A 13,331-nucleotide genomic window follows, 5' to 3' on the forward strand; every position below is an offset into this window, starting at 1 on the left:
AATTCCTCTATAATTTCCCTAAGTGACATCTGGTGTGTCTCTATCCCTAGCAGAGACCCAGCAATGGTACCTTGTTCTCCTTTCTCCAATATTATGTTACTGACCTCCTGCTGTGCCTCCATTTTTTTTTTTTTTTTAGAGATAAGAAAAATAAATCAAGCAAAGTCCTAGCTTCTGAAGCCCCAGTCCATAGCTCAGTTTCTTGGTTCAAGCTTTTAAGAAACCTGCACCAACATTAGGCCTTTGAGGAAAAGATGAAATAAACCAAAAGTGCACCATCACAGCTCCACGACCTTTGGGTGGAAAGAGTTCAGAAAACGCTGGGTGGAAATAATACCATGCGGTGTAGGGCTATGTTTGTAAGCTCTGTTTTTCCTAAGGTAAGACCCACACAGAATCACGAAGCAGGGTTAGACGCAAGCGGTCGCCTAGTGTAGTCCACCTTGTAGATAAGGAACCTGAAACCGGGGAGATCTGCCTGAGGCCAGGGGTGGAATAACAGCAAAGATCCAGGCCTCCTCGCCTCCAGTTCACTTAGCTCTTTATATTACAAAAGGGGATCTATTTCCAAAACCAAGTGTCCTTCAGGTCACTTTCTACCTTGATTGCTGTACCTTTCATTTCTCTGCCCATCTTCTCTGTCTAACTACTTCTCGTCCAATCAAAAGATAGTGCAAGAGAGCCTTCATACTCATAGTTCTAGTAAATTCTTTCAAAAATAGTTATTAAGTGCCTGCCGTTCCAGCAGCTTGTGAAAACAAAACATAGATCCCTGTCTTCACACAGTTTACAACGCAGTGAAGGGTGATATAAAACAAACAATAAACATTATAAATAAGCAAACGGTATAGCCGAAGAGGGAGGTAAATCTGGGGGGAGAACAGAACAGAGCAAGGGGGAATTAGAAAGCACGGAAGAAGTGGGGGGCAGTTACAGTGTGCTCAGAATACGCATCACTGAGAAGCTAATGTTGGAAGGAACTGAAGGAGTGCAGGAATGGGCCAAGGAGATGCCTCGGGGAAGAGCGTCCCAGCGGAGGGAACAGCTGCCGCACTCCGGTGTGTCCCGGGAAGAGTTAAAGGCCAGTGTGGCTGCCGCAGGACATACAGAGGATGCGTTTACCCAGTTTTCACATTACCACCCCCAGCAGCTGCCTGGAGAAGAGAACATAATTAACTAATGAGGAGTTCTACTCCTGGATCCCCATCAGTGTGGGCAGAACAAATCAAAGAGCTGAGGAGCAGAAAGTGAATCTTGATTGAGATGGAGTTTGTCAAGTACATTCAGTAGACGGCTTCTCTGGCAAACACAAACACGCAGTCTCAAAATTAATAAGAGCGCGATGACTTTAATTGCAAATAACACTTCATTTCTACTCCTGTTAATGCGCTGTAATTTAACTTATTCTGTATCACATTCTATTACATTCCTATTTTGCAAAATACCCGGTATGTATAATCAGAGTTTTCAAACATATGCTTCAATGAAACATGTTTTCATTAAAGTACAAACATCTCAGGTCTTCCTAGTTATTTAAGTTTCTTTTAACACTATCAACATGGTCACCTACTGCTGTGTGTTTTGTAGCTCAAGGCTTGAGAGCTTTATTTACTTCTTAAAACCTGGCTTGGTAATCCATGTGGGATAACGTAGGCTGCCACAGACACTGGACCACAGTCTGAAGGGATTTAAGAATGTTAAAAATGAGGGTTAAATCCTACCACGCGCTTTTTCAACTTTTCTCGAGATTCACATTGGCTTCCTTTTAATTTACTATAATATAATCAATTAGATTTTAAACCATCCTTGTGTCCTTAGAAGAAAGCCTATGTCTAAAGATCCAGCTCTATCTGACCTTCTAACACTTGAAGACTGCTAAATTAGTAAGTTTGAGTGATAGCAGCTTGTAGCTCTCTCTTTTCACGTGTGTGTACTGGCCTCATCCAGTCTCAAGTTTCAGAGTTACACTAACTTTTTCAATGAGCTGTTTATCATTCTACCTCTTTCTCTGCTGTAAAGCAGTTCAAATAACTCAGGAATTATCTCTTCTGTGATGTTTTCATACAACCCACTTATGAAACTATCTGAATTCTGTACTGTTTTTGTAACGGAGGAAGGAACAGGTTTCTTCTTTGGTTATTAGATTACCACGTTATTCTGTTTCTTTTAGAATTACCTGTACTAACATATATTAGTAAAGAAATACTTGATTTCTATAGATTTTCAAATTCATTTCAGGCTTTACAAACCAAGCTTTCTTTTTTGTAGTTGATGTGTTCACGGGTTCTTTTAAGTTTTTAAATTTCTTCCTTCTTTGTCTTTCAGATTATTTAATTGGCTTTTCTCTAGGGTTTTAAGATTAATGAATGCTCGGTTCACTTTGATTTCACTTTTGTTTTCTCAGAAATGCAAATAATTTTCATTATGATTTTAATACTTTAGCCAAATTGCTCTGGTTATATTCCAATGTTCGATATGAACTGCTCTCAGTGTAACTCATTTCTAATTCAATTTTGATTTCCTCTTTAAAGACCTGTTAGAAGAGTGCTACTAAACTTCTGCACAGGTGTATTTTTTGGCTTTCCTCTTGAGTTTAATTTATAGTTCCACTGCCTCGTTGCCAGAGAATGTAGGCTATATAATTTTCTACTTCTGTAATTTCTTGAGTTTGTTTTCTTTTTGTTTCTGTTTTTTTGGCATGCACGTGTATGTATGTGGACTATGGCCAAGTTAAAAATACATGGTTATTTGAAAAGAACATGTATTCTGTTTACTTGATACAAACTTGCATATCTATTAAACTCTACTTCTTAATTATGACATCCAGCTCACCTATATCTTATACTTTTTGTCGGCTATCCAAGAAGGATCTATAAAAATCTCCCACTTTGAACCAGTAACATCTCATATATCTAACAGTATTTAACTTTAATGTTTCAAAGCTGTGTTGTTCACTTCAAGACTAGCAGGCATAAAATTCAAGCCTGTTACACTGACTTGGCAAATTGCAAAATGATGCTTTCAAAGAATTTAGATTTCTAAGATCAAAATCTTTTTAAAATTTGGTAATACTTAACTTTTTTAGCTTTATTCTTCTCTTCTTTCTACCATCTATTCACCTCTCAATAGACCATCTAGAGCCCTACTCACCCAGCATCCTTCCCTTCCCCCAACCAGTCACTAGCCTGTCACTTAAACCCAACCGCGGTTACCATGGCATCAGGAATTGTTTTTCTAATACCTTCTTTCTCAGCCTGTTTCTAAATTCTTGCAGTGGATTTCATTTATTCATCTATGTCTCTCCTCCATCCCTCTTCCACGGAGAAAATAGGAGAAAATTACAAATATACCATGTGTTTTCCATCATTTAGAAGGCTTTTCTGATACTACCTCCGAGTTTTAAATTTTATCCATTTGAAGAGAAGCCTCTCCTGATTCTTTCCCTATGGTGTCTAACAAATCTATATATAATACTTAAGTAAGTTAACAAGCTCTTCAGTCTGGTTGCCCTGGCAACACGTTGTAACTGGCATCTTAAAAAAAAAACAAAACAAAAAAACCCACAACTGCCCCAGATATAGAAAGACCAAAATGACAGTATCACTTGCAACAGAAGTAATTAAGGGAAATAAGCTGGTTTCATCATAGTAATAATCTTCCTTTAAGAGGTTAGCCCTTAAAATATTTGACAGGGTCACCCAGTATGAAAGTGACTTTACAATAATAATGGCAAGTTTGTATCAATCCTAGTCACTTTAAACTGTGTGCCTGCATTCTGGCCAGCTGTAGACTTTTACCAGGTCCTTATGTCAACAGGAAAAGTATAATCATGATCTACAAGTAGCAAATGCATTCAAGAGTTTTCTGCTTAAACAAAGATTTAGGTAAAACCAAAGCCATATGAAAAACCACTAAATGGGAAAAGAAAAAAGAGAAAAATTATATTGCCAGATTCTCATTCCAATCTATTTAATTTTTGTATAGTCCCACACATCTGACACTGCAGCCTTCCTCCTCTTTCAAAATCTCTTAAAATGGTCTCCTAACAATAACAGCAGATACGCTGCACACTTATTAACGGAAGACAGGCAGGATAAAATGGACAGGTAACATTTAGACAGGCAACGGCAAAGTCAACACTGCTGGGCACTCTGCTTGCCTAAAATCTATCCCGAATCTCACACATACAACACACATGCATGGAGGTAACCCATGAGCATTCTGAGACAATCCTTGGGAGTTCCAACTACGGAGATATTTCAAGGAAACCCAAAATCTGGATTAGACCTGGTATCACAACATTCAGTAGGTAGAACAGAGTAAAGAAGGGAAGAGTCTGGGATCACAGTTTCTTCACACCTCACTCTGGTAATCTGCTTCCGTTACAACCTCACTCCTTTGTAATGAAGTCTCGGAGTGGCTGTGGCATCAGCCCAGGGTGGCCCAGAGGCCACCAGGTGGTCCTAGGAGACACCTCCTCATGGTACCAGGTGAGATGCAATCTGTGAATCCTTCTTTCACCCATTCATTCAGCAAATTATTTACTGAATGACTTCCATGCGTCAGAGGTTCCAGGCACGGGGCTTAATGCAGGGAATAAAGCAGAGTCCTTGCTGGCCTTCCTGGATTTACCATTCTGGAGGAGTTACACAACAAAGAACTGCACAGCATAAAGCCAGGTGGTGACAAATTCTTTGAAGCAGAATCAGCAATTTGGGCGTACCACACTGGCCAGGTGGGTGAGGGCAGATGTCTCTAGAGGATGTGGCACCTGCACAGGACCCAATGAAAGGAGGGTGAAGGCAAGCAAGTTGCAGGGCAGGTGTTTCAGACACGGGGAACTGCAAGAACAAGGGCTCCATGGCAAGAACAAGCCCACTCTTCACATAGAAAACATTTATCTCTACTATTAAGAAGACATCTCAACAAGTAGAATTCACTGGTAAAAAATACCAACTAAGACTTATAAGAAATATATTCTGATGGATGGTGTTTCTTATTAAGGATTTAAGTCTCATGATCATGCAAGAGCAACAAAAGCAATCTCTACCACGGGGCACCTTCTATGTGCGAGGTACCACGCCTTGCCTTGTGCTCACATCCTTCGCACTCCTGTGTGAAAGAGAGGACATCTTCACCTCTCCTTGGCAGAGGAGGCACAGAGAGGCTAAGAAACTTGGCCATGGTCACAAAGTAAGTGGCAGAGCCTCCAAAGCACACTCTTCCCCCTAGTCACAATTGCCGAGAGCAAAAGGAACTGCAACTTTCCTAACCAGTTCTCCTGGTATTTGATTGTTTAGTCAAATGGCTACATTCTTGCTCAAATATAGAGTGCAAAAGTAATTTGCCAAGATAAAGAGGTTCAGGGTCTTCGGGTGTGTCCTCATGGCTTTCTGCTTAGCCACCCTCCCCATTTCCTTTGCTCCTTGGCCTCACAGACACAAAGAAGCAGCTTTCTTATACCTGGCATTATTTTGCTCCAAAAACTTCTATTACAAATGTAAGACACATGTCACCCCTTCATTTTTAAATTTAGAGACTGACTCCTTTAAAGTTACACTGTGAATTCTTTTCATTCACATTCCATGATTTTATCATAACCTTTTTTGGCAAGCTTCGCGGTGAAGACTTGTTCCGTACAATCATAACCCTGAGGGGAAAAAATTAGGCTTGTTGATACAGTCCCAGAAATATTTCATATTCCAGCTCGTTCAGAAACACCAGCTGTACTTTCCCAGCACTTCTTTTACTCTGTATTTAGGATTTAACAGTGGTGGGATCTACGTAGAGTCTTTTCTTGGCGGTTTGTGAAAAATGCCACATGAAAATGTTTTCAAATACCGAATAAAAGTTAGTTTGCACCAGAGTGGAATATAAATTAGCCCAATATAAAGAAAAATAAAAGATACGTAAGTCCAACACAACATGTGAATCTGGAACTCAGTGGTTCTCAACCCTGGCTGTGCATTAGAATCATTTACAAAGCTTTTAAGAATGCCACTGTCTGAATCCCACCTCAAGTCAATTATATCAGAATTTCTGGGGGAGGAGCCTGGGAATTAATATTTGTTTCAATAGCTTCCTGGGTGTTTCTATCGTGGATTAGGGCTGAGAACCACTATGTTACTCCTCTAAGCAAAATGGGAATCTTTACAATGAAGTTCCCTATTGACAATAGAGCTTCTCCAAGGGCACGTTCAAACATCCCGGCAAATGGCAGCTGGCCAAAAGCCAAAGCAGCATTGGGCCCTCCAGATCTCTGCCTGCCACCAAGTGATCTGAGCTGTATGCTGAGTCCACTGTAGCTCTAGGAATCTCCCAGACTACACATCTTTTCTAGGCAGGATGCTACTGAACTGGGTTGAAAATGATGCTTTTGATTAGAGTTTTGCTACACAAAGTGTGGCCTCTGGACCAGCAGCAGCTGGGAGCTTATTAGAGCTGCAGAGACACAGACCCCCGTGCCAGGCTTACTGAATCAGAATCTGCATTTTTAGCAAGATTCCCAGATGAGACAAACTGCTCCAGAGTGGTGGTTTTCAACAGTGGTCCATGAACCAGCACAGCAGCATTTCCCGGGAACTTGCTAGAGATGAGAGATGCAGCTCCAAGGCCCCACATCAGATCTGCAGAATCAGAAATTCTAGGGATGGGGCTCAGAAATTTGTGCTGGAAGAAACCCTCTAGGTAATTCTCCTGCAGACTATTGTTTGAGAACCATAGTGCTGAATAATGATTCTCAGCATATTAGAATCCCCTATGGAATGTTAAAAGCTCAGATCAATTAAATCAGAATTACTAGAAGTGGGACCCCAGTATCAGTAATTTTTAAAGCCCTCAAGGTGACTCCAAGGTGCGGTCAGGACTGAGCCGCTGTCCTCGGCACTCCCCTTCCCCTCCACAGCACCTATCCTCTGCCACCATCCCCTATCCTCCTCCCAGGGGACTCAAAGCTGCTTTCAGTCTTAGGAAATCTGAATCAACACGTTCTCTGGAATCTTCCTGAAGGAGGTCAGAGCTTTCTGGGAGGAGTGAACAAAGCTGAGAGGGGTCTTCAGGATCTCCTCTGGTGGCAGGCGGTGGGGTGGAGGGAGCAGGGAGTGGGAGAGACAGGTCCTAAACGTGGCCTGCATGCATCCTAGAATTTTAAATCCTAGCTTACTAAAGTTGATTACAACTTTGAGTCCAGAGACATTTTATTTCATCATCTGTTAATTCATACCAGGAACATGTATTCAATTTACTCCCAGAAGGTTTCGCCATTCGAATAATTACATTTATATATTCATAGATGGTAACAAATTTAAAATGTAACAATGAATTTATTTTTAAAAATCTGGCAACAAAGTAAGGCCTAAGGATAGTTTGGAAGAATGTACAAAGAAATTGAAGACTGGTTTCAAAAAGATTAATTTTACCTAATAGGCTTCTCTGAATACTTTGCACCCCCTTTTTGCCATAAACATAAGCCCACAAAAAGGGAATGAAAATTACTAGAGAATGGGACAAATGACTAATGAGGAAAACTTAAATGAACCAAATCTGTATAGTCAGTTCAGCAACATCTTAAGAGGAATCTTCATAACAGCTTGAAAATGTCACAGAGGCATAAACATTAGAAATGAAGAACTCCCCAGGGTGGTGTTTAAACGGAAGGCAAAATCCATTACAGAACACAAACAAAGCCTCTATTTTGCTGAGTGATTCTGTGACTTTGGGTGGGTTGCTTTCCATATTTCAAGTTTTCCTCCATAAAGGAAGGGGTGCTGCTACTTGGTTCTTCCCTTGTGTAATCACAATATTGAGAAAATATACACAAATGTCAGATGCTCGAGAGGTGAAATGAAGGGTCTGGTGGTCCTCATCTGTGTAACGAGGGGCTGACCCTTGTGGGTGTCTTCTATGAATACACTCCAGCCGGAAGTCCCGTGAGCCCTTCCTATGCATGCAGTTTCCAGGGACTCCTGGCCTCTGCTCCTTTAAGGAAGACCAACAGATGACTGTTGGATTGAAGGAGGAGCAGTCTTTCTCTTTTAGAGCCCCAGTATTTGTTAACACTGTAGGGTTTTAGCAATAGAGTGGAAAATGTGAGCTTATGTGATTTTAAAAAACAAAGAACAATATACCAAGGGTGCTGTCAGTAACTTTCTGAGTCCCAAAGGTGGTATATGAATCTCCAAAGTCCTCAGAAGGACTCCGAAGAATATTATGTGCTGATATGACATCTTCAGAGGTTCCTCAAAGTGACTACATGTACATGATTAAAATGACATATCAAGAACAAAGAGAAGATGAATCAAGGACAGGTAGAGCACTGAACAACCTGGCTGCTGTTCTGCCTTCACTGATGACAGCAGCTGCAAATGAAGACCAGCAGGTGCTTTTACTGCTCAACTGGTGGTTCTCATGGGGGTTGCACATTCTAGGGGGGGAAAAATGTGTCTCCTTAGACACATTCTGTCTCTAAGGAGACAGAAATAGGTTTTTGAAAAAATACTTTGGCCATTTATTTTTTTCTTCCTCTCTTCTTTTAAATTTCTGTTTTACTGAAGATAAAGTATTTGTTTGTACTACTTACTTGTCATGTAACAGAGGTCACCTTTCATCTTTCTGATATGGGAGTTAGTATAGCTACTGGTTTACCACGAAGGTTTGAAAGGCAGAAAGAACCATGCTCAAACCATGGCTCTGCTACAACTAGCTGTGTGATCTTAGGCAAGCTTTTTGACCCCTCTGCGTCAGTTTCTGCAGGGTTGTTGTACGTTGTCAAGCGAGATAATAAATATTGCAAGCAGACCCATGCCTGGCACAGCTAAGTGCCCAGCAGACAGTAGTTCTTACCCTCACAATCATTAATTATTAGGGAAAAGTCTAGGTTTTGAGTCGGACCTCAGGATACTCAGTATACCCACGTGTTAAACAGGGCATAAAAATAATTATTCTACAAGGAATTTGGAGACTAAAAGAATGTACAGATTCTTTTATATTTAAAATACTGTATCATATAAATATGAGTATTTCATATATTTGAACGTGTATGTGTGTATGCATGTGTTTACACATTCACACACACACAGACACTCACAGGCCTACACGTCCACTAACTCCTTCTTCTCCGTTTGTTTTGAATCTAATGCCCAACATGATGCTGGGCTTGATGAACACAGATGTAATCATTAAATATTTGCTATTATTCACAACAGTAAAGTTGATTATGACACACACACCAAAATGATATATGTATCCCTCCACACACACACATCCTAGCACGCTAAAAGTGGTGCTCAACTGCTGTTTCTCTGTCAGCCTCCATTACTTTATTAATTCCTTCTTCTTCTTCTTCTTTTTTTTTTTTTTAAAGGGAGGTACTTTTTGAGGTCTTTGCTGTGTCTGGAGAGAAGGAAAGAAGCTGCCTTACTCAGGTCGTTTTCCCTGGAGAGGCTTCCCCAGCTATTTCCACATTCAGGATGTGCTGACAGGCCCTGCTTACAAAGGTAGCAGGCTGACAAGTGGCAAATGGTATAATGGTAAAGAGCGTTGCCCCAAACCAACAAAGGCCCCTGACATTTACCCTAGAGGGGGTTCAGGCCCTCCCCGGGGAGAAAGTGCCCCTCCACCTCTGGAGGTCAGCACCTCTCAGAACAGCCTCACTCCCTTCCCAGAGCTCCATCTCTGAGGGCTTCTCCACCTTTCTGCTCCAGCACCAGCCTTCTAATCAGACATGCACTGGGCCGAGCCCCCGAGAGGGCCCCACGTTTCTATGCCGTCTTTGTCTTCTCTGTGTACCCACGGCATAAACCCTCGTCCACGGCGACCGCCAAGCGGGCACCCGGAGACTACAAATATGTGAGCTGCAGCTGAGCAAAGGGACGTGTTTACTTTCCATCCTGAACTACAACTTGACCCGCAGCAAAAACAAAAATACTGCAATGTGTATTTTTTTCCCAGAAATGATAATTATAGTACTCCAAACATTTTTCAAACTTCAGCTACGAAAATGGAAAAGGCATTTCAAAAAAATAATTTATTAAATAGGCACTTATACTCTTAGTAGCCCTTACATGGAGATTCTAATTTTTTTCTCCATAGCCATTAAAGGTCTTGGCTCCTGGCTCAACACCCTCTTCCAGGGCGAGGTGGGACTCAGCCTGCTGGGCTGAGAGGTAAGTGGCTGAAGAGCCCTCTCTATTCAGTGCAGTCTGCGTGGGTTTATAGCACCTTTTTCCACCTCAAAATTATGGGCGATTTAAGCAGCACAGTTTGCACATGGGGTGACGCACATCTGGCTGATGCTATGCCTGAACCAGAAACAGGAGGCCAGATGGGCTCCTGGTACCAAATTCAGGAGGTGCAATATTTAGACACCTCTCAGGAGCATGTGAATCCCAGCTTCTGTTTACTCCTTACCTCACTGTCCACCTGGTCGTTTTCCTCCAGCCACAGTTTTCCTGTACCTGGTACTCTCATCGGAATACAGCCACTGTAACAGTCACTCTCAGCTTTTGAACCCTCTTTGGAGCTCCGATTCTCACTTGAGCATGCTAGAGGACTTCTTAAAGCATAGATGATGATCCAGCCTCACCTCCAGAGCTGCTGATTTAGTTCAGCTGGGTTGGGGCCTGAGGACGTGCACTTCTAACAAATTCATGGTTACTGATGCTGCTACCCGGGTACCATGCTTTGAGAACCACTGCTTTACACTTTATCTGTTTGGAAATTCTAGCCTCTTGTAAGCTCAGCCATGCTCTCTTCTGCCCCAAGTCAAAGCTGTTTCCTCTACCATTGTCTCCATCTCTCTCTATACAGATGCTTGGTGGAGATGGCTCTAGGTAGTGCAAAGATAGTGACGCGCTTGATAAACCTGATGGATCTGAACAACAGAGGTCCCAGCCGATCGCATCCTCTCCCACATTCAATGGCAACCTGCAAGGAGCTACCATCTCAGACCTGAGGCAAAATTCAGAGAGCAGCTCATGGAAAGAGTAGGCACAATGCTGGATGGCAAGGAGAGCTCAGGGCTGGTGGCAAAGTGAACACCGTGTGCACTGCTGTGGCTGCTCCCATATTTCAGGGACACTTATTTCCAAGTATTTTCCAATACAATAAAGGACGGAGTGATTCCATAAGCAAGTCTAAGCAGAGTGAGTTAAAGGGGACACAGCAGTTTATGATGAAACAACTCTCATAGACTCACACTCCAATAATTGGTAATTTGTGGCAATGTGGAATAAGCGTGCCGTGAAATTTAACTTAACGTGTACTGTGGGGACTGAGTTCCACAAAGCTGCTTGGGACCTAAGTTCTTTTTATTTTTTGGCTTTTCAATGACTGCTGTGTTAGCCGTTGTCTACAGAGTCTTCCAACCAGTGGGAAGGGAGAAAAGTGGAAGGAAGGGAACAATTCTAAAGGGCACAGTGTGAGAAGCTGCTCTATTGTTTCTGCTCCATTCAGAAGGCCAGGACTTAATCACACTGCCACATCTACCTGCAAGGGAGTCTGGGAAATGTAGTCTTTACCCTGGGGGGTCCTATCCCTATTTAAAATTGTGTATCTATGGAAGAACAGGGGAATGGACACATGGCCATGAGGACATCAAGAAGCCTCTACCATAAGTTTCCTATGAAACTAAACTGTATACACAAGGGAAGTATCTTCAGTTTTGAAGAATGAAAGTAAAAAAAGCATTCTGAAGAATCACTAGAGAAACACTCAAATAAGCAATTCAGGTGCTTCTTGCCAAAGATCCACAACGAGGTGTTAAAAGTGCTGGGAAGATTCTTACTCATTCAGCAACTTCACAAATATTTAATAATCAAATACCATGGTAAGAGACACTGTGGTAAGCTGTATATTTTAACAAAAGCAAGGATATAAATAGAAAACCTTTAGCTATCAGCAAGCCTAGATTTTTCCTCACATATAAAACTTAAAGCAGAAAGCCTGAGCTACTTTTGAAACGTTCCATGACTCAGAATTTTCAATAAATCTATCTCCTACAACTAAGATATGAAAAATAGATGGACTGGAGACTTGAAGGTTTAATTGCAAGACAGTAGAGGGATTCATATGCTTGTTTTTGCATAAAAAACGTGGGAACGTTTCTATCCACAGGACTTACGTGCCAAAGGAGAAGTTTTCTTCACCAGAAATTCTTAGATATAAATAGAGAAAACAGTGGCCTAAGAGAAGCCAAATGACTTGCCCAGTTCCCTCGACCTGGTAGGGCCAGAAGCCAGGAGCCCTGGGGAATCCCACACCAGTTGCACCAAGACACAAAGCCATCATCCCAACTTTCTCATCCTGCAGTCTGCAGTCTGATATCCATCTCTTCCATAATAAAACTGCTTACATTCTAGCTTAAAAATTTGATCACAAAACTCCTTTATCATGAAATCAGCAAAATACACAAACCAAATGAAACCAAACCAAAAGTAACCCTTTATAAGAAGAGTGGCTAAAAAAGGTCAGAAGAGCAACCTCCAGTCATAGGGTGGTTGGGGTGCTGTCCACCACCCAGGTGCTGATAGGCTACACACCCACACAGACAGAGCCTCACCCTCTGAAATACGGAGAACAAGTATGCCGGGAATGGGAGGGATGCAAGCCTGCCAAGATGGGCTGCAAGGGCAATCTGTACGCACACCAAAAGCCTTGGGACTGGGACCTCGAGGGAGACAGCTCTGATGAGGAACACCCGAGGGACTTCTCTTTAATAATCTAATCCCCAGGAAACTTAGACCATTGGCAGTTTTCCCCAGCCCATTCAGAAGATGAAGCCCGGCCAGAAAAAAGTGTAAACTCTTAAGACCAGGGTAGCTGGTAACACAAGACAGGGTCTCTCAGCATTAAAGATGATAGAAAGCCTCATGTGGAAGCTGGAGATCTGCTTCCAGGACCTTGGCTTGCTGTAGCCTCCACCTCTGGACGTTTTCCTGTCTGTAAAGCCCCTCCAGGATGCCCTGGCTTCCTCACATTTCCAACAGTGCTTCTCTGCTCTTGTTCTGCTCCTGGGTTTTGTGGCTGACCAGACTTCTTTGGACATCTGCACCTGCTGATGACTGAAATCCTGCTGATACGTGTAACCCACAATATTCAGACTTGGTCCTGATACTGAGTGTACGCTTCTGCCTGCCCAGTCTCAGAGCTCTGTGGGTCCCTCGTCCAGCAATGAGGAGAGAGCCAGCTTCTCTATTCTTCCCCATTTTCTCTTCTTCTTACTAGTTTCCTGTTTAGAAGTCACATCTATCCTTATTCCGCAGAAAGCCACTTTTTAAAATTCAGGGTTTATGTCAATACTACCCTTTGTCCATGTTATAACTGAGAGATTAAAA

General features: G+C 42.1%; 1 protein-coding gene across 2 annotated transcripts in view; it reads right to left on the minus strand.

Annotated features, from left to right (window-relative positions):
• CRIM1 (cysteine rich transmembrane BMP regulator 1) overlaps nt 1-13,331 on the minus strand; it is a 187,292-nt gene that overhangs the window by 105,899 nt on the left and 68,062 nt on the right. The gene's annotated exons all lie outside the window — the stretch shown is intronic.

The sequence above is a fragment of the Vicugna pacos genome, chromosome 15 (genome assembly GCF_048564905.1).
Source record: "Vicugna pacos chromosome 15, VicPac4, whole genome shotgun sequence".
Lineage (NCBI taxonomy): Eukaryota > Metazoa > Chordata > Mammalia > Artiodactyla > Camelidae > Vicugna > Vicugna pacos.